This window comes from Bubalus kerabau, chromosome 1, assembly GCF_029407905.1.
Source record: "Bubalus kerabau isolate K-KA32 ecotype Philippines breed swamp buffalo chromosome 1, PCC_UOA_SB_1v2, whole genome shotgun sequence".
Taxonomy (NCBI): Eukaryota; Metazoa; Chordata; class Mammalia; order Artiodactyla; family Bovidae; genus Bubalus; species Bubalus kerabau.
The window spans coordinates 245,931,883-245,954,066 of record NC_073624.1 but is presented as its reverse complement, the minus strand read 5'-3'; positions in this window follow the sequence as shown (position 1 = coordinate 245,954,066).

The window sequence follows — 22,184 nt, the reverse complement described above, 5'->3', positions numbered from 1 at the left end:
CCAAATCTTCATGAGCTGTATCATGGAACACTTTGGCTGAAACCTTCTTATAATTTAATATTTTAAAGAAAAAGAAATATAAACATGGAGTCATTTTGTATTTATAAACTTGTATACCTTCAGCCATTAACTATTATTACTAGCATCAAAAAAGGTTTGGGCCAAAGAACTAAATAGACATTTCTCCAAAGAAGACATACAGATGGCTCACAAACACATGAAAAGATGCTCAACATCACTCATTATCAGAGAAATGCAAATCAAAACCACTATGAGGTACCATTTCACGCCAGTCAGAATGGCTGTGATCCAAAAGTCTACAAGCAATAAATGCTGGAGAGGGTGTGGAGAAAGGGAACCCTCTTACACTGTTGGTGGGAATGCAAACTAGTACAGCCACTATGGAGAACAGTGTGGAGATTCCTTAAAAAACTGGAAATAGAACTGCCTTGTGATCCAGCAATCCCACTGCTGGGCATACACACTGAGGAAATCAGAATTGAAAGAGATACATGTACCCCAATGTTCATCACAGCACTGTTTACAATAGCCAGGACATGGAAGCAACCTAGATGCCCATCAGCAGATGAATGGATAAGAAAGCGGTGGTACATATACACAATGGAGTATTATTCAGCCATTAAAAAGAATACATTTGAATCAGTTCTACTGAGGTGGATGAAACTGGAGCCTATTATACAGAGTGAAGTAAGCCAGAAAGAAAAACACCAATACAGTATACTAACACATATACATAGAATTTAGAAAGATGGTAACAATACCCTGTATACGAGACAGCAAAAGAGACATTGATGTATAGAACAGTCTTAGGGACTCTGTGGGAGAGGGAGAGGGTGGGAAGATTTGGGAGAATGGCATTGAAATACGTATAATATCATATATGGAATGAGTCGCCAGTCCAGGTTCGATGCATGATACCGGATGCTTGGGGCTGGTGCACTGGGACGACCCAGAAGGATGGTATGGGGAGGGAGGAGGGAGGAGGGTTTAGGATGGGGAACACATGTATACCTGTGGCGGATTCATTTCGATGTTTGGCAAAACCAATACAATATTGTAAAGTTTAAAAATAAAATTAAATTTAAAAAAAAGAGTAAAAAAAAATTTTAAAAAATAGGTTTTATAATTTACCTTTGCTACTGTTTTATATTGGCAGGCCCCTGAATAACATTCAAATGACTAGAAAAAGCTCAACAGTTAAACAATAGGATTTAACCCGTAGAGAGATACATACACACCCTAATGCATTTCATTGCAGAGTCTGAGCTAATACATAACCTCCATTAAACCCAGCCTTCTAAAAGATTTGCTGATACAAATTATGACTGTCATTGTACATAGCATCTTCTAGTGTTCTGATTTTCACAACACCAATACATTAGTGGTGATGGTTTAGCTGCTAAGTTGTGTCCTACTCTTGCGACCCCATGGACTGTAGCCTGCAAGGCTCCTCTGTCCATGGTATTTCCCAGACAAGCATAGTGGAATAAATTGCCATTTCCTTTTTCAGGGGATCTTACTGACCCAGGGACTGAATCCAGATCTCCTGCATTGCAGGCAGATTCTTTACTGACTGAGCCACCAGGGAAGTCCTACTAATACATTCAGTTCATTTCAGTTCAGTCATTCAGTCATGTCTGACTCTTTGCAACTGCATGGACTGCAGCACACCAGGGTTCTTTATCCATCACCAACCCCCAGAGCTTACTCAAACTCATGTCCATTGAGTCAGCGATGCCGTCCAAACATCTCACCCTAATGCTTTTTGTTTTTCTAAGAACAACAGGAAACTAAAGGTTAAAATGAAGATGTCATGCTGGTATTTTATTTGATAAGCTGTTACACAGTTCTTCTATCCCTCCCCACCCCTTCTCTTCCCTTTGTTTGCACCCATCAGTTAAATCTACTTGGGAATTTGGGTTAGAGAGGCTGTATCAATGCTATTTGGGGAACAAAAGTACCCCATACATATATGTGTGTGTGTGTGTGTGTGTGTGTGTGTATGTGTCATATACATAATAGCATAAAAATAGAAGTCTCCTAACCAAATAACATGACAACTAGATAAGAAATATCCTAAGTATAGATTAGTGTGACTTTTCTTCACTCATAACAAACACCCTAAATTCTGAGAGATATACAAGAGAGCTAAATATTCAGATCTGAACAACTCTAGCCATTGAAACATCCACTGGCTCAAGTTTACTGATTGAAATGTCTGGGTCTCAATTGCCAGTTCCTCTGTTGTGCTTTCTCCAGATGACATAAGGAAACTTCTCTTCCTGACAAGAGACGAAACAGTTCTGCCAGCTGAGGTGACATTGTGTTCACTCAATAATGATACAAGGCCCTAAGGTCCTTCAGCAAGAAAAATAACAAAGAAATCCTCATTAGCTAACTGGGGAAGAATGAAGGTCATCCCATAGAGAGAATGTCATGCATACACGTCACCTAGAACATTTGTTCTTCATTAATTCTGTAAGCCCAAGCTGGGCTATCATCTAGTCACATTTTAATACTCTGTCCTCTGTCAGAAATAATGGCTGGGGTGTTTGTTTCCTCTGTAATGTACTTAAGAGAACATTTTATGATCATTTGCCTTTGTGTCAATGAATTCAAATAATGCTTTAGGACTTAATATGATTACATTTAATATTGGTAATAACAGTTTGGATTTCTCAGATGAAATAAATGAAGACTATAGTCATCTATTCTAAAGAGCTTATTATGCAAATTCATAAAACTGCTATCATTCTTAGTGATGCTACTATGCAAAATACGGATTTAGTTATGGCCTTGTATTTTAAAAGAGCTTATTTACAGGAAGAGAACTCTAAGTCATTAATTTTACCTGTAAGAAACCTAATTTAATTAGCCCATCAGTTATATGGTAGATACAAATTTTCTACTCGCTACTACTTAAATTTAGAATTTTCTCATTATTGGGTAGAAAATAGCAAAAAAACCATACTTATACTCTACAGAGCACTGCAAAAATGACATTTTTAAAAAATACACATTGTTTCTTCTGTCAGGATTATTTGGTGATTTATCTTATGTTATAATATCTATCCATCATTCTATAAACTGAGACAGTGTTGTTTTTGTCAATGGTACAAAGCCCTGAAGTTTTCAGTAAGAAAGATAGGGCATTTTTAAAATAAAAAGATTATTAAGTAGCGTTTCTCTTCTTGGGAACATATGCCTTTAGCTCTTTGCAGGTAATCTTAATTATTGAGTGTGCTAAATAGATCTATTGTGTCAGGCTTTGTGTAATAATATCATCTGTGTAAGTACTGCAAAAGTCACATTCTTAAAAGCAAAATAACTCTGGTAACATCATGTATAATAAAAACTATGCATGACTATTCAGCTAATAAAAAATGTTTAAAGTCATTAATCTACCTAATTGTATTAAAGATTTAAGAGTGAAGACAAGTAACAATTCTAATAAGATTTTATATCCAAGTATATAATATTAAGGTCAGTATTCTGTTATTATTTTATAGAAGCATTTAATTCTCTTAGCTTTAATTTCTTTGAGAAATATAGGCAGGTCAACAAATAGATAAGACTATAACGCTATCAGTTTGGGGTTTTAAATTAGGCCAACTTTTAGAAGTGAAACTACAAATGTATCTTTAAAAATGTATATGAATTTGAATTACAATAATTTAGAATAGTTTAGCATAAAATTTATAAGAAACCAATTTTATGTGAAAACTCCCAAATAATGTGAAGTCTGTCAGTTATCACATGATTTCATACTGCAGAATGTGTTGTTACTAATAACAATGGCAGTAATCCATTGGCAGGTGAATGGAAATCTCTCAGTTGTCAATATTTATATGGTTTTATGCAAGATGTGAATTATAAAAGTAGTCTGGGAGCATATTCTCATAAAATACCAGTACCCAGGAAATTGAAAAGAGGATAATACCAACCTATAGGAAAAGATCATATATATATATATATATATATATATATATATATATATAAAACTTCTTTCACTGGATGAATTTTTACTCTATTCAAACATTGTCAGTCATTTTTAAGAATACAGTTTTGAGAATGATAAACCGGTATTTTTCTCTTATTTATTCTACTTGTTTTGTAAACCGTGACTTAGGGGAAAATTAACACTGTTTTTAAGCACTTCTCACATATGAATCTGCTGAGCTCTCCTTTATTCCACCAGCTCTCCTGCAGAAAGACAAGGCCAAACCCTGAGGCACTGTCTTCTCACTCCTATTTCAGGCTGCCCGTCTAATGAAAGTCAATGAGAAACGTCTATCTGCTGTGGTTTTCCATTGAATTCCACTTGCTTGTGATGCTATTTGAAAGTCAATTGCAAGACCAAACTCATTTCCCTTCTCTAAGTCATATGTTGGAATATATTGGCTGATAGATGAGAGAGACAGGATACAACCATATGTATTAAAATTGTTACTTTGCATTTATACATTTCTCCTTTCATGTTGTGTTATTGTTATTATTTGGGATTTGACTTTTAAATGACTGGTTCCCTCAATTTACTACATAATTGCTTAGGTCTATCATTTTATGGGAGGGGAAAAAGTAAAGTAAGAGAAAAACTCAAAATCAAACCAGCCATTTATTCTACTATTATTCTCAACCAGACTATTTATGAAGATTTTGGACTGCTGTTTAAGGGATGTTTTAATGAAAGTTACTACTTTTATAACTAATATCTTTTAATAGAAAGGAGCAATATAACACTATAATACAATTTCACTTCGTGATTTAACCTGTGACCTGATTCTCAGAATTGAAGATACTTGAGGTCAAAGTCACCATAGTTGTTTAGTTGCTAGGTCATGTCCAACTCTTGGTGACCCCATGGACTGTAGCCCGCCAGGCTCCTCTATCCATGAGTTTTTCCAGATAAGAATACTGGAGTGGGTTGCCATTTCCTCTTCCACGAGATCGTCCCAACCCAGAGATCAAAACCATGTCTCCTGAATTATAGATGGATTCTTTACCACTGAGCCACCAGGAAAACTCTCCAGAGTTGTAAGATATTACTATTCCTCAGCTTTCCTTGTTTTCTTTCTCTAAAAATTTATTGCATATAGATTATAAAGTATTTATATCTGAAAATGTTGCATCAAATTCTGTTTTTGTAATCATTCCTTTCTCTGTTCTCTATACCACTCTTCTCTTTGATCTATTTTCACCACTAGTATTCCTCTTTTCCAAAGAAGCTTGAAGTTGTTCCAAATAGCTTTATACAATTTAAGCATAAAGATGTCCTTCTCCTAACCAACCAACAAAAACAAAATGTTTTCTCTTATCCAGATCCCCCAACTGAATTGGCATACATAATCTCTCTTTACCCTCCCCCTCCTACACATGCCTATAATCACACACAGGTGTCTGCCTTCCTTAGTAAAACCAATTGTCCGAGCACTTATTAGTGACATGGCTTAGTTTACCTACCTTTTCAAGTGTTTTCCTTTGCCTGTTATGCTATTTCTTCTCCTTTTTTTTCTGCCATGCCACAGTAGCTCAGCTGGTAAAGAATCCACCTACAATGCAGGAGAACCCAATTCAATTCCTGGGTTGGGAAGATCATCTGGAGAAGGGATAGGCTACCCATTCCAGTATTCTTGGGCTTTCCTGGTGGCTCAGATGGTTTAAAAAAAAAAGCACAAATGCAAAGTAACAATTTTAATACATATGGTTGTATCCTGTCTCTCTCATCTATCAGGTGGGAGACCTGGCTTCCATCCCTGTGTTGGGAAGATCCCCTGGAGGAAGGATAGGCTACCCACTTCAGTATTCTTGGGCTTCCCTAGAGGCTCAGGTGATAAAGACTCTGCCTGAAATGCAGGAGACCTGAGTTTGATCCCTGGTTTGGGACGATCCCCTGGAGGAGGGCATGGCAACCCACTCCAGTATCTTGCCTGGAGAATCGCCATGGACAGAGAAGCTTAGCGGGCTTCAGTCCACGGGGTTACAAAGAGTCTGACATGACTGAGTGACTAAGGACAGCACGCGGGGCATGTGGGATTTTAGTTTCCAAACCAGGAGTCAAAACTGCACCTTCTGCATTGGAAGCACAAAGTCTTAACCACTGGATCACAAAGGAAGTCCCTGCTCGCTCTTCTCTTGTTGAAGTGAGGAGCAGTACAGGATGGGACATTTTTCATCTTTTAATACTTAGCTCAAATGACTTCTTGTTACCTTTCCCATGTAAGTCCCCAGCCAAGCAATCAGATGATAGCATTTTAATTATAAAATGTCTGTCTTATGTCTTTTATGGCACAAATTATTGTAAATTTTTTTTAACTTATGCATATGCTTCCCCGTGGCTCAGACGGTAAAGTGTCTGCCTGCAATGTGGGAGGCCCAGGTTTGAACCCTGGGTCAGGAAGATCCCCTGCAGAATGAAATGGCAATCCACTCCAGTATTCTTGCCTGGAAAATTCCATGGACGGAGGAGCCTGGTAGGCAAGAGTCCATGGAGTCACTAAGAGTCAGACATGACTAAACGACTTCACTTTCACTTTAACCATCTTCCCAGGTTTTCTTTCACTTCACAGCTGTTATGCAAAGTATTTTTGTCTCATTCTTCCTCCTAGTATATCAAAATCTCATTTTCTTCCAGCTTCGGTGAGTTGTTTTGAACTCTTTTTTGATCATCTATTTTTTTCTGCCATTTTCTTCCTCTTTATTATTAATTGTTGATTTTCATCCCTGATATTTGAAAGTCTATCATTTAACACAGAATCTTTCAATTGTATCCAGTGCTCTAAAAGAGGCACCTTATTGGCCATCTTATCACTAAATCTTCAATATTTGTCAAAAACTTATTTTGGTCTAAAACTTCACTTATAATTATGTAGTGATGTTCTAAAGCCTTCCTTTGCCCCAATGCAAAGCTTCTACATAGTTATATTATAAAGGGAAAATGGCTGTCACTATCCTTGGTTAATAAAATGAGTCTTCTTTCTCTTTTTCTTTCCCTTCTCCTCCTGTTTTTTGGCCACATCTTTTTATTTGTACCTCGAAGAAATCACTATAGGTGACAATAAGGCAAATGGCATTTTCTATAAAATGATGCTACTCAAAATGTGGTTCATGGAACAGGTGCATCGATAATATCCGGGAGCTTGTTAGAAATATAGAATCTCAGGCTCCATTCCATACTCATAGAATCAGAACCTCAATTTTAGTAGGTTCCTCAAGATATTGTAATTCTGAGAAGCACTGATGTAGACTAAATCCATTTGTCCATGAGAACTATACATAAAGTAGTGAAACAGTATAACACTATTTAAATGTGTCTACCTGTGCCTCTGGACTCAGTGGCTATGCTGTAAAAGGCCAGACAGATTTACTACTGTTAACATACCTTTGCAGTACATGGGACTTCCTTCAGAGGTAGGCAGCGAGAAAAATGTGGGGAAAAGGGGACAATCAGAGCTCTTCATGCCTGTGTAGGAATGATCTTTGAAGAGATTGATCTTCTTTTCTCTAATAGGGATAAACTGCATTTAAGGATTATCTAAACTGGTATACAAATTGATTTTTAACTTCCTCTTTTAAAATCTGTCTTTCCAGATTATTTTAACTCTGTTTCTTACATATGAATTAATATAGTAGTTGAAATTGTGTCAGGGCTTGGAAAACATACATCTGTCATGAAACATAAAATGTAAATCAAACTTTCTCTAAATTAAAATTTTGTACTTTTTGGTTCACAGTGACCAAGTGTTGGTTTAATCACTAGTCTTTAATTCATCATAAATATCATATACATGAACTTCAGTGAGTATTTATCAATAAAATAATTAAAAGAAGCAAATTATACTTCTCAATCATTGGTAGTTTAAGTATGAAAGGGTTAACTTTACAGCAGAAGCTTTTAAAATAGTATGCTACAATATAAAAGTACCTTTAAAAAAAAAATGAGGGGCATATTTTGGAATTGAGGAAAGAAAAGATAAGGTCCCTAGTTCTCTAGGGTTTTTTCCCTACTATTCCCTTTTTCAAGGTCCTTGACCTAATTTGTCATTTTAATACTTTATTTATTTCCTCTCCAGTTTCTTATTCCCTTGATTGTACCTTTCTGTGTCAACACCTAACAGCCAAAACAAAATTGATCAAATGGAAAGAGAAGGATTTTCCTTGGGGTATAGTTTTAAATTTATTTCATTCCAAAATTCAAAATTTCTTAAATTCTTAAAGTGGAAATTAACAGCTGGTATAAACTTACAGCATGCAATCACCTCCTAAAACTTTCATGAAATTGGAAGAAAATTTACATTGGCAGAGCTGTTCAAGTTATCCGTTATTATGTGTTATCTTCCTACATAAATATCTAGTTATTTTTAGTTAATGAATTAATGAGCTGCTCCTTGAAATATGATAATTAACCACCATTTGACTGAGAGAAGAAACAAATTCTCTGATGGGGAAATGAGAGGCTTTCAGGAATTTTAATCCCTTATGCAAAGGGTATTTGAGGCAAGTATTACTACCCTGCACACTTTCCCTTGTTAGAGAAAACTGTTTTCATTTCCATCAATCTCAGTCTATTTATTTAGAAATTACTGAGTTATTAGAGCTGCTGTCTGGTCTCTTGTGTTTAATTTTCACTCGGCATCACATTTAGAAATCCTAGCTGCTGACGAAGTGCTGTGTGGTTCCATTTCTGAATCTTCCAGTCCTATAAAATGAATCTTGCTGTGAAAAATGAAGATTAATGGGCTTCATAATGACTCTCCTCTGCTAAAACTAATCTGAATAAAGAGGAAAGGAAGAGTGTGTATGTGTGTGTGTGGTGCTAATTGTGTGGAGAGAGTGAGATGAGACAGAAACACAAAAAACCAGTGAGGATTCCTTTGGATAAAAATAAGCCACAATGGTATGGCAGTTTCTCAAAAAATTAAACATAGAATTATCATACGTTCCAGAATATCTACTTCAGGGTATATACACACAAAAAAAAATTGAAAATGAGGACTCAAAACAATATGTGTATATGCATATTCATAGCAGCATTATTCAGAATAACCCAAAGGTGGAAGCAGTCAGGTATCCATCAACAGATAAATAGATAAACAAAATTTTAGGTGTGCCTACAATGGAACATTTGAAACTTAAAAAGGACTGAGATTCTGACACGTGTTAGAACAGGAATTTACCCTGGAGATAACATGCTAAGTGAAATAAGCCAGTAACAAAAGGAAACATATTAATGAATCCACTTATATGAGGTACTTAAAGTAATCAGATTTACACACAAAGTTACAATAGCGGTACCAGGGACTGGGGTTGGGGGATAATAGGAATCAGAATGTTTAATGGGAGCAGAATGAGTTTTGGCAGATGAAGAATTCTGGAGATGGATGGTGATTATGGTTGCACAACAATGTGAGTTTACTTAATGCTACTGAATCATACACTTAAAATCATACACATAAAAATTATATGTCATGTATATTTTACCACAATAAAGAAAAAGCAAAAAATATCATGGGCTTAATAACCAACTTATGAACCAAGTAACAATTTCTTACAAGTATGGCATTTCAAAATATAAGAAATAACAATTTCAAGAATATGTTGCCTTCTTTTTTAAAACTGTTAGTTTCTCAAAGGTTTCCAAAACAAATGCTGTGATGTGCTGTGCTTAGTCGCTCAGTTGTGTCTGATTCTTTGCAACCCGATGGACTGTAGCCCTCCAGTCCTCTGTCCGTGGGGATTCTCCAGGCAAGAATACTCAAGGGGGTTCCCATGTCCTCCTCCAGGGGATCCTCCCAACCCAGGGGTTGAACCCAGGTCCCCTGCATTGCAGGCAGATTCTTTACCATCTGAGCCACCAGGGAAGCCCAAGAATACTGGACTGGGTAGCCTCTCCCTTCTCCAGAGGAACTTCCTGACCCAGGAATCGAACCAGGGTCTCCTGCATTGCAGGCAAATTCTTTACCAGCTGAGTTACCCAGGTATTCATCATCAAAGGATCTGACCCACTCTTTAAGTGAATAGGGACTTTGGATCACCCACCCCATTTACTTTAGCTATCTTAAGTCTGGACAATCTTGTCCTTCTATGCAAAATCAATGTCACACACTGCAAGATTGTTTTTCTGAAAACAAGCTATGACAATTTCAGGCTTTGGAAAGGAAAGCACTGACGCAGGTAATGTTTATCCCACTGCTGGGCATACACACTGAGGAAACCAGAATTGAAAGAGACACGTGTAGCCCAATGTTCATCGCAGCACTGTTTATAATAGCCAGGACATGGAAGCAACCTAGATGTCCATCAGCAGATGAATGGATAAGAAAGCTGTGGTACATATACACAATGGAGTATTACTCAGCCATTAAAAAGAACACATTTGAATCAGTTCTAATGAGGTGGATGAAACTGGAGCCTATTATACAGAGTGAAGTAAGCCAGAAAGAAAAACACCAATACAGTATACTAACGCATATATATGGAATTTAGAAAGATGGTAACAATACCCTGTACACGAGACACCAAAAGAGACACTGATATATAGAACAGTCTTTTGGACTCTGTGGGAGAGGGAGAGGGTGGGATGATTTGGGAGAATGGCATTGAAATACATATAATATCATATATGGAATGAGTCACCAGTCCAGGTTCGATGCAGGATACAGGAAGCTTGGGGCTGGTGCACTGGGACGACCCAGAGGGATGGTATGGGGAGGGAGGAGGGTTCAGGATGGGGAACACATGTATACCTGTGGCAGATTCATTTCGATGTTTGGCAAAACCAATACAATATTGTAAAGTTTAAAAATAAAATTAAAAATGAGAGAAAAAAGAAAAAGAAAAAAAGAGAGAGAACATACTTTAAACAGGGAGTTGATAAATAGTGTGTGCTTTGCCAACTTGTGATGTTGAAGCTGAAACCAATACTTTGGCCACCTAATGCGTAGAACTGATTCATTGGAAAAGACACTGATGCTGGGAAAGATTGAAGGCAGGAGGAGAAGGGGACGACAGAGGATGAGATAGCTGGATGGCATCACCAACTCAATGCACATGAGTTTGGGTAAACTCCAGGAGTTGGTGATGGACAGGGAGGCATGGCATGCTGCAGTCCATGGGTTCGCAAAGAGTTGGACATGACCGAGTTGACTGAACTGAACTGAACTTGCCAACTTGTGGATTTTCATGTCTTCATAATAAATTACAGAAAACTTCATAACAATTTTCTTTGCAAATGTCAACTCATCTGGACACTCAAGAGTGTTCTTCTCCCAGTGCCTCTTCTATGATGGTGCTAATTCACCAGACCCAGGTTACATAACTGAATTTTCAGGTAAAAGGTATTTGTTATGAATTCACAAATACCCATGCTTATTTTCCCTCCTCAATTAACCAGTTAATTAATTATCTGAAATAATCTTGGCATGGGATTCACATATACTAAGGTATTTGGGGGAATTCCAATGCTTCTGGATTTTTGGCTTGTAAAGCAGGACATTTAATAAAATGTGGAAGACATAAAAACTTTGTTAATATGAAATGTGTGCCAGTTTATTATTGTACATTTTGTCACTGCATATTTGTACTAATCATATTGTCAATGAATATTAATTATGATTAGAATTAAACATAATTTTCAACCACATCTAATGCATCAAATAATAAATTTACATCCACTATTGTCTTTAAATATCAGCAAAGTCTACTTATGGAATAACTGTGAACAAGTTGAGAGAAATTCAGTTTTCTTTATCCTTTTTCAGTTTCCAGAAATTGATCTATGGTTAGTTGAATCCTCAGATACAGAGGAACTGAGGATATGGAGGGCCAACTATAAGTTACAGAAGGATTAACCCCTGCATTGTTCAAGGGTGAATTTTATCAGAAAATAGAGGGGCTTCAGATCTCAGATCATCAGGATTGGCTAAAAACTAAAACAGGGTAGGCTATTTGTGGATTCAATATCTATTTCCGAACACATATGCTGGGCACTTTGTTCAAAGTTGAGCACAATGAATATGATGCAATCCCTGACTCAGTGAAGTTTATTATTTATCAGGGTCTGCGGCTACTGCTAAGTCACTTCAGTCCTGCCTGACTCTGTGCGACCCCATAACAGCAGCCCACCAGGCTCCCCCGTCCCTGGGATTCTCCAGGCAAGAACACTGGAGTGGGTTGCCATTTCCTTCTCCAACACATGAAAGTGAAAAGTGAAAGTGAAGTCGCTCAGTTGTGTCCGACTCTTAGCAGCCCCATGGACTGCAGCCTACCATGGGATTTTTCAGGCAAGAGTACTGGAGTGGGTTGTTATTGCATTCTCTAATTTATCAGGGGAGAGAGGCGTTAAGCAGGTTATTACAATAAAGTGTAATGACTTTTCATATAAAAAGAAATCCAAACAATCAAACAGTTCACAGGCCTGAACTGCTTCTTAGAAATCATACATGAAAACATTATATTGTCATACAAGCAGACAAAAGCACCACAGCCAAGTATTTACTTGGCTATTTGTTTAACCAACAAGGCTCACTTCTAACTTAGCTATAGATGTTTTCAGACCTCTCTGAGTCTGAGCATCATAATCATCAGGGTTGCTGTAAGGATTAAAGAAAGTATGTCTTGTGAAATCCTTAGCTCACTGCCTGGCACACTTTATTAATTCAATAAATTTTATTAATGTGAATCTACAATGTAATAGTGGCTGTCATTTGATTAGCATCAAAATTACACACAGCGTCGGTCTAGTAAAATGGAGATGGCAGACAATCCCAAGCAGGAGACAGAGAATCCATGAGATTAGCAAAGTCACAGTGACTTATCTGGCACAATTGACACGTGAGAGGTAAATGGTGGGACATGAGATTAGAATGTTAAAATGAAAAAATCTGTATTGCTAAATAAGTAATTTTGACTTGATTCTATGTTTCAGTGTCTATGTTTTTACCTGACAACATTCTTAAAATTAGCTGATATCAAATTTTCATTGTAAATTCAGTAGCAAAGAATGTACTTTCTAGGGATTTATAAATAATTCTATATTTAAAGATAAAATATTTAAAATAAATCTTAAATACATGTATTAAAATTTTCTTTCTACAGTCACTATGAAAATCATTAACTCTTTAGAAGATAAATTCTTTAAAGTTGACAACATCACACATTGTTCATCTTGAATTCTACTCCATTTTTCCCTATGAAATTATTTTTCTGATATTATAGTCATATCAGGGAATATGTTACAGTTGGGAATATGTTACAGTTTATTCCATCATAATGCTCTATTAAAATGATAAAATTGATTTTAAAAATTTCTACTTCTACAAGACTCTAGATATTGCTTCCCTATAGCCTGAATTTTCAGAATGATTACTACTGTACAACACAAAATATTATAGATTTCAATCAAGAATTATTTAAAATAACACAATTTTATTTGAGCTGTATTCCTAATTAGTTCATATATCTATGATTAAAAATGTTCTGCTGCTAAAATAAATATAACATCTTTGCTTCTTTTTACTTTATATATGTATCTTGAGATTTTGTCATTAACATGTAGATAGGGTATAGGAAAAATTATATTCTACTCTGGCATTCAATTCTTATAAATCCTTCTGAATTTAAATCAAAATAAAAAAAATACTTGTAATGGTCTACCAGGTGAATTTTACAGAAACAAAAAATAGTAAACTGTCTCACTCACAAAGATATTTTTTGTCTAGTCTTTAGCTTCATTTCTCAAACTAATATTAACAGTTTGAGTGATGCTTTTGTTCAGCAATAGGTTTCTATTTGCTCAAGCAATGTGCCATAACAGGTAAAAGGTTGCTTTCTTTCTAAAGTGGAGAAAGGGCAAAAAGTCAAAGTGCCCAAGCCATAGATGTCTAGATTAGTTTAGAAAAGAGTATACATGGTATTTGATCTAGATCTATTCTATTTCCTCATTCTCCATACCATTTGGAAATTTACTCACATAGACTCACAATTGCTTCTATAAATAATACAGCCATCAAAATATTTTAAGTAGGAAAAATATAGAGTTTTTTCTGTTATTTTGATTGTCAGAAAACAATTTTAATAGCAACAGAGAGGATTAATTGGGTAGAGGTTGATTTCTAGGAGAGTCTTGGCAATATTTAGGTAAAAATATATCTTTTAGGAGGGTTTCCTAGGTGGCTCTGTGGGTAGCGAATCCACCTGCAATGCAGGAGATGTGAGTTCTATCACTGGGTCAGGAAGATCCCCTGGAGGAGGGCATGGCCACCCACTCCAGTATCCTTGTGGAGAATACCATGGAGAGAGGGACCTGGCAGGCTACAGTCCATATGGTCACAAAGAGTGGGACATGACTGAAGTGACTGAAATGATGCATTTCTTTTAAGATGAATATTTTTAAATACATTTTAATGCAGATCAATAGAGTTAAGTGACTGAGGATTTGCAAGAAATAACTCCAGGTAACTTCAAAAGTCACTGAGCAACTCACTGATGTGAGGTATCAATGCCATTAACTAGAAGCAGAAATCTGGAGACACAATATGCATAAGAAAATAAGTTTGACTTGAAGACTTAATTCAAGACGGTTATGGAATATTCATAGGATATCCAAAAGACATTTACCTATGTAACTCTGAAAAGAAGTGGAGTTTGGAGAACGTGGTTGAATAATATGTCCTTTGTAATAGCCCACTCTCAACAACAATATTTTAGCATCAATCCATAAACAGAAGTACTTTGTAAGAGCTATGGGATCCAGCACCATATATCAAGAGACTCAGATGAATTCTCATCCACTAATGTATTGGGTAATAGACATACAGAATGCAGAAGGCATAGGGAGTATAAAATGGTAGGATTTTTGTATGCAATTGGAGTAAAAGATGTTAAAGTAAAATAAACTGCTATATATGGATATAAATGCAGATTTACATACAGATTTATGAGAGATGTTTTAGGTAACTCTCATGGTAATAGCAGGCAAAGACCAATATTAGATACACCCACACACACGCACATATTGGAATCAAATCATACCAACCACGAAAAAAGTCATCAACTCAAAAATGAAGGCGGCAAGAGAGGGAGAACAACCAACCAAAAAGCCAGAAAATGATCAATAAGATGGCATCAGTAAGTTCTTCCCTTTTAATATTAAGTAAATGGCTTAAATTCTCTAATTAGAATGAAGAGTGATGGATGGATAAGAAAAAGACTCACCAAAGAAAGCTTTGGTAGTTATAACAGATACCATAGATTTTAAGCCAAAAACCTGTAATAACAAAGAAGGTCATTACATAATGATAAAGGCATCAATTCATCAAGAGGATATACATATACTTTCAACTTCAGAGCACCTAAATATATTAAGCAAATAATAAAATATATGAGGGGAAAATGGACAACTTATATTAATAGCAGGGATAAATTATACAGGCAGAAAATCAGTAAGGAAATTTTGGACTTGAACTATAATAACACATAAATACAAAAGATCATAAGATATTACTTGGCACAATTATATGTCAATAAATTGTATAATCTAGAATAAATGGATAAATTCCTAGAAACACAAAACCTACCAAGACTGAACCATGAAGAGATAGAAAGGCTGAACAGACTAATAACAAGTAAGAAGGTCAAATCAATAATCAAAATCTCCTAATAAAGAAAAGCCAAGGACAAGATGGTTTCCCCTGTGAATTCTACTGAACATCTAAAGAAGAATTAGTATCAGTCTTTCTCAGAATGCTCCCAAAAATTGAAAAGAAAGAAACACTCCCAAACTGATTTATGAGTCCAGCATTAATCTCCTACCCAAATCAGTTAAGGATATTGCAAGAAAAGAAAACTAGAGGCCAATAATTTTGATGAAAATAGATACAAAAATTATTAATAATATAATACTTATTTGATTTCAGCAGCAGATTAAAAGGATAATACACCATAATCAAGGGATGTATAGTTCAACATATGCAAATCAATAATATGATATAGTATATTCATAGAATGAAAGATAAAAATCATATGATCATCTCAACAGATGTAGTAAAAGGATTTGAAAAAACACCATATCCATTTCTTTTATTGGAGGATAATTGCTTTACAATGTTGTGGTGGTCTTTGTTATCATTTTAAGATAAAAAACACCTCAACAAATTTTATAGAAGGGATGTATCTCAGGATGGTAATGGTCATAATGAAAACCCACAGTGACATGATACTCAACAATGAAAAGTTGAGAGACTCTTTTATGATCAGGAACAAGTTAAGGATTCCCACTTACACTATTTTTAGTCAACATAGTAGTTAAAAACATAATCAGAGCAATTAGGTGAAAAAAGAAATGAAAAGCATTCAAATTAGAAAGGAATAAGTAAAACTGTTTGTTTTTGCAGATAAAACTGTGTGTTTTTATTTTTTGAAAGCCTAAGGACTCCACCAAAAAAAGATATAGCTAATCTACAATTCAGAAAAGTTGCAGATACAAAATTGACATACAAAATCAGTTTCATTTCTATATACTAACAAGTGAAATAACTGACAAAGAAATAAAAAAAATCATACTCACAATAACATCAAAAACAATATAATACTGAATAGCCAAAGCAATCCTGAGCAAAAAAAAAAAAAAGCTCAAGGCATCACTTTTCTTAAGTTCAAATGATATTACAGGCTATAATAATCAAAGGAGTATGGTATTGGTAAAAACAGACACAATGGAATAGACTCAAGAACCCAGAAATAAACCCTCATATATTTGTTAACTAATATTTGTCAAGATAACCAAGAATATACAACAGGGAAAGGATAGTCTCTTCAGTAAGTGGTTCTGGAAAAATTACATGTTCACATGGCAAAGAATTAACTGGATAAAAGATTTAAACATAAGACCAAAAGCTAATAGAAAACAATTGTTGCCTGGACTGAATATGTTGGTCCTGGAAACAATTATTTGAATATGACACCAAAAACTCAAGCAACAAATAAATGGAACTACATCAAACTAGAAAAATACTGAATGGCAAAAGGGACCATCAACACAAAAAGGCAACTTACAGATGGAGAAAATATGTGTGACCCATATATTTGATAAGGAATTAATATTCAAAATATGTGAAGAAGTCATACAACTCAAGAGTGAAGACAATCTGATTTTAAAATGGTCAGATGATATAAATAAACTATTTTTTGTTTTTTTCAAAACAGACGTTACCAATGGCCAACAGGTACATCAAAAGAAGCTCAATATCAGTAATCATCAGAGAAATGCACATCAAAAATACAAGGAGATGTCATCTCACACCAGTTAGAATACCTGTTATCAAAAGACAAGAGATACCAAAGTTTAGCAAGGCTATGAAGAAATGGGAACCTTTGTGCACTGTTGGTGAGTATATCATTGGTACAGCCACCATGGAAAATGGTATGCAAGTTCTACAAAAAATTAAAAATGGAACTACCATATCATCCAGCTAGCTCACTGCTGAATACACATGCAAAGAAAATGAAATCAGGATTTCAAAGAAATATCTACACTCTTGTGTTCATTACAACTTTAATCCACAGTAGGCTACACATGGAAACAATCTAAGTGAACATCTATGGGTAAATACATAAAAAGATGTTGTATAGATACAGATAGCAGAGAAGGTGATGGCACCCCACTCGAGTACTCTTGCCTGCAAAACCCCATGGATGGAGGAGCCTGGTAGGCTGCAGTCCATGGGGTCACAAAGAGTCGGACACAACTGAGCGACTTCCCTTTCACTTTTCACTTTCATGCATTGGAGAAGGAAATGGCAACCCACTCCAGTGTTCTTGCCTGGAGAATCCCAGGGACAGGGAAGCCTGGTGGGCTGCCGTCTATGGGGTCGCACAGAGTCGGACATGACTGAAGCAACTTAGCAGCAGCAGCAGCAGATACAGATAGAGAAAATCATAAAGTATTTCTATGCCCTGGTAGCCCAATTTGTGAAGAATTTGCCTGCAATGTTGCAGAGACTGGTTTGATTCCTGGGTCAGGAAGAACCCCTGGAGAAGGAATAGGCTACCCACTCCAGTTTTCTAACCTGGAGAATCCCCATTGATAGAGGAGCCTGGTGGGCTACAGTCCATGGGGTCACAAAGAGTAGGACACAACTGAGTGACTAAGCACAGCACAGCAATGTCAAATATTTAATTTAAAAAAAAAACAAACGTAATTATTTTGAATTTTGTTAATAAAATTTTTTTTTTAAAAAAGGTGTACTTCTCATTCTACTAAAACTCTGTGTGTGTGTGTCTGTGAGCATGCGCATGCATGCACAAGTGTATGTGTGTATGTATACAGTTCTAAATGAAAGGGATATCAAAACAAATAAGGATAAGAGAGTTTAATGACTCACTGGAGGTCACTTTAACTCTGGTGCATATTTAGAATTTGCCATGGCAACCCACTCCAGCACTCTTGCCTGGAAAATCCCATGGACGGAGGAGCCTGGTAGGCTGCAGTCCATGGGGTAGCTAAGAGTCGGACACGACTGAGCAACTTCACTTTCACTTTTCACCTTCATGCATTGGAGAAGGAAATGGCATCCCACTCTAGTGTTCTTGCCTGGAGAAACCCAGGGACGGGGAGGCCTGGTGGGCTGCTGTCTCAGGGGTCGCACAGAGTCAGACATGACTGAAGTGACTTAGCAGCAGCGGCAGCAGCATCATATCAGATCAGTCGCTCAGTCGTGTCTGACTCTTTGCGACCCCATGAATCACAGCACGCCAGGCCTCCCTGTCCATCACCAACTCCTGGAGTTCACTCAGACTCACGTCCATTGAGTCAGTGATGCCATCCAGCCATCTCATCCTCTGTCATCCCCTTCTCCTCCTGCCCCCAATCCCTCCCAGCATCAGAGTCTTTTCCAATGAGTCAACTCTTCGCATGAGGTGGCCAAAGTACTGGAGTTTCAGCTTCAGCATCATTCCTTCCAAAGAAATCCCAGGGCTGATCTCCTTCACAATGGACTGGTTGGATCTCCTTGCAGTCCAAGGGACTCTCAAGAGTCTTCTCCAACACCACAGTTCAAAAGCATCAATTCTTCAGCGCTCAGCCTTTTTCACAGTCCAACTCTCACATCCATACATGACCACAGGAAAAACCATAGCCTTGACTAGACGAACCTTTGTTGGCAAAGTAATGTCTCTGCTTTTGAATATGCTACCTAGGTTGGTCATAACTTTCCTTCCAAGGAGTAAGCGTCTTTTAATTTCATGGCTGCAGTCACCATCTGTAGTGATTTTGGAGCCCAGAAAAATAAAGTCTGACACTGTTTCCACTGTTTCCCCATCTATTTCCCATGAAGTGGTGGGACCGGATGCCATGATCTTTGTTTTCTGAATGTTGAGCTGGGTCACTAACCCTTAAAAATACTGATGATATTATAATAACAGAAAGAACCTCTAATTTTAGAACTTGCATTGAGTCTGATATTGATGCCTTCCAACATTTCTTTGAGTCTTGCTACAAAGAAGTCTAATAGTCAGAATTATCAGGAAAAGTGTCATGATTCATTTGTTGCTGTTATTAATTTATATAAGAATGAAAGTATATGCTATCTACTTTACATGGAGTAAGTTGAGTCAATGCATTTAGAACAGTGATTAGAAAGTTGGCACTTTAAAGGTCCATATATTTTTAAAAGTATTTATATTTTAAGGAAAACTGTTCCTTTCTTAACTTTTTAAATGAACATTTTCTGTCACATTAAATGTAGTATGCCAAATATAACTGATCATTTATAATAGTCTTATATTTTATTAGGATTATTTTCTTTATATTTAATGAAGACTATAAAGAAATTTAAAAATGAATGACATAGGTGACTGGACACATAGTCAGTACAAGAACCAGTTGAAACTGTTGACTTCTTATCTCACCAGTCATATTTTTTACATTATAAGAAGCTCTTAGATCTAGCATCCATATTTCCCCTTCTTCCGCCACACAAAAAAGAAAAATAGAATACAATGATTTAGCCTCATTTTAAATTCAGGAGGCCACCTGGCAGGTGTGATACAGATGTGACAGCAGCATGATGCTCAGTAAATTCCCACTGACTTAAGAGGATGGAACGGGAAACTATTTTTAACTTAAACCTACTGGTAATAGCTGAATTTATTCTATGCTATTTATCTGATGATTTGCTGCCTCCATGAGTGAAAAATTCTGAGTACTGAATATGTGCTGTCTACTTACTCTCCAGTAGTCAACATTTTTATATCTGATTTTTAAATAGCCAGTAGAGTATAAGGTATTGTTGGATATTCTTAGATCTTAATCATTCTAGTATTTTTTTTTTCTTTTGGCAAATGTCTTCACTAAAAGTTTTTTTTTATTTTACTATTTTTGTTTATTTTTTATTTAAATTTTAATAGCTATCTATTTACCTTTTGTAGCAGCAATGAGGTAAAATATTTAACGTGAATGTCAGGTAAAATATGATAAAATAAAGACATGCTTCACAAAGTTGAAATTAACCTTATTGCTAAAGAGATGAATTATATGCAAGAAGCAATCTATTTCCACCAATTGTTTCTCATCCTCCCTCACAAGGCATGACATAGTGTTTCACATGTTAAAAAATTAAACATTTAATTTCTGTCTTATAACATCAAATATTAGTTATCATTGAAGAGTTCCTATCAGAATTTTTTATAAAATACATTATTTCCTTCAGTTAAAAAGATTAGGGAAGACACAAGGAACATTTTTTCCCAGTGAAACTAAGACAAATTATTTATTTAAAATAAGATAAGAATAGTTTTAACTCCAAAAAGAAAAATTACATTTTAAATTGGTTATAGTAGCTAAAACTTAATGGGTAAAGGAAGTTTGTTATAGTAGTACATCAGTTTCATACTAAATGAAATTCTATATTTCTATTCAAACAATATTGCCATCATCATAAAAATTCCTATAGAATAGTTTTATAACTATTTAATTTCAGAAAACCTGAATGTCATTCTCTCCTTTATTTAAACCATTTTAAAATACACACAGGCAGAGTCATAATGTTTTTCAACTGCTTGGGTTATTCTTGGAAATGTTGAAAATTTCCCTGTACCTGAAAATACTTGGTTCCAAAAGAAAAGTGAGGAAACATATAATATAGACAATTTAAAGGATTATTATGATACATAATTTGACTGACTAATTATCTAGAGATTTTCTGTATCTCATAATTTACTTTTTACATCATTTGGTTTACCTTTTCCTCTCTCTCAGTTTTTGATCTTGTTTCTTGGATTTCCTTAAATCCAATGTATACACTAGATCTTTGGAGAATATGTGAGCTGGGTTAACACTAAAGTTTTAATGAAATAAAGCCATTTCCTGAAAATAAATCTTTCTTTTCCCTGTTTTCCCATTGTATCTGTGTATATTTCTTTTTCAATAAGGACCAGAGTTCTGCAAACAGATGTATATCCTGGCATACCACTTATTTGACTTGTGACAAACACTTAACTTTTTTCTTTTTTTCTCAATTCCCTCCTCTGAATTCAGGAAACAAAATCAATGTTGAGCCTCCCTCACTTGAATATTGGAGGCTTCCCTGGTGGCTTAGAGGTTAAAGCGTCTGCTCGCAATATGGGAGACCCAGGTTCGATCGCTGGATCGGGAAGATCCCCTGTGGCAACCCACTCCAGTATTCTTGCCTGGAGAATCCCATGGACGGAGAAGCCTGGTGGGCTACAGTCCACAGGGTTGCAAAGAGTCGGACACAACTGAGCTACTTCACTTTCACTTTTCACTTTCACTTGAATATTATGAGGATTAGGTCATACAGTCTCATTCTACTTTATGGTGGAGGTTTTCCCAGTAAAAGAAAATTTATCTAGTATTTATATAACATTATTTATTGTGTGTTTGTGTTAGGCACTTGGTCCTGTCTGACTCTTTGTGATCCCACAGATCCCTCTGTTTATAGACAAGAATACTGGAGTGGGTTGCCATTTCCTTCTCCAGAGAATCTTCCCAACCCAGGGATCAAACCTGGGTCTCCTGCATTGCTGGTGGGTTGTTTACCGTCTGAGCCACCAGGGAAGCCATATACCATTATTTATTATATCGGTTAATTAAGATCATATTCAGAGTGAAGTTAAAGTCTATATATATATAGGACCCTTGTGCACTTACA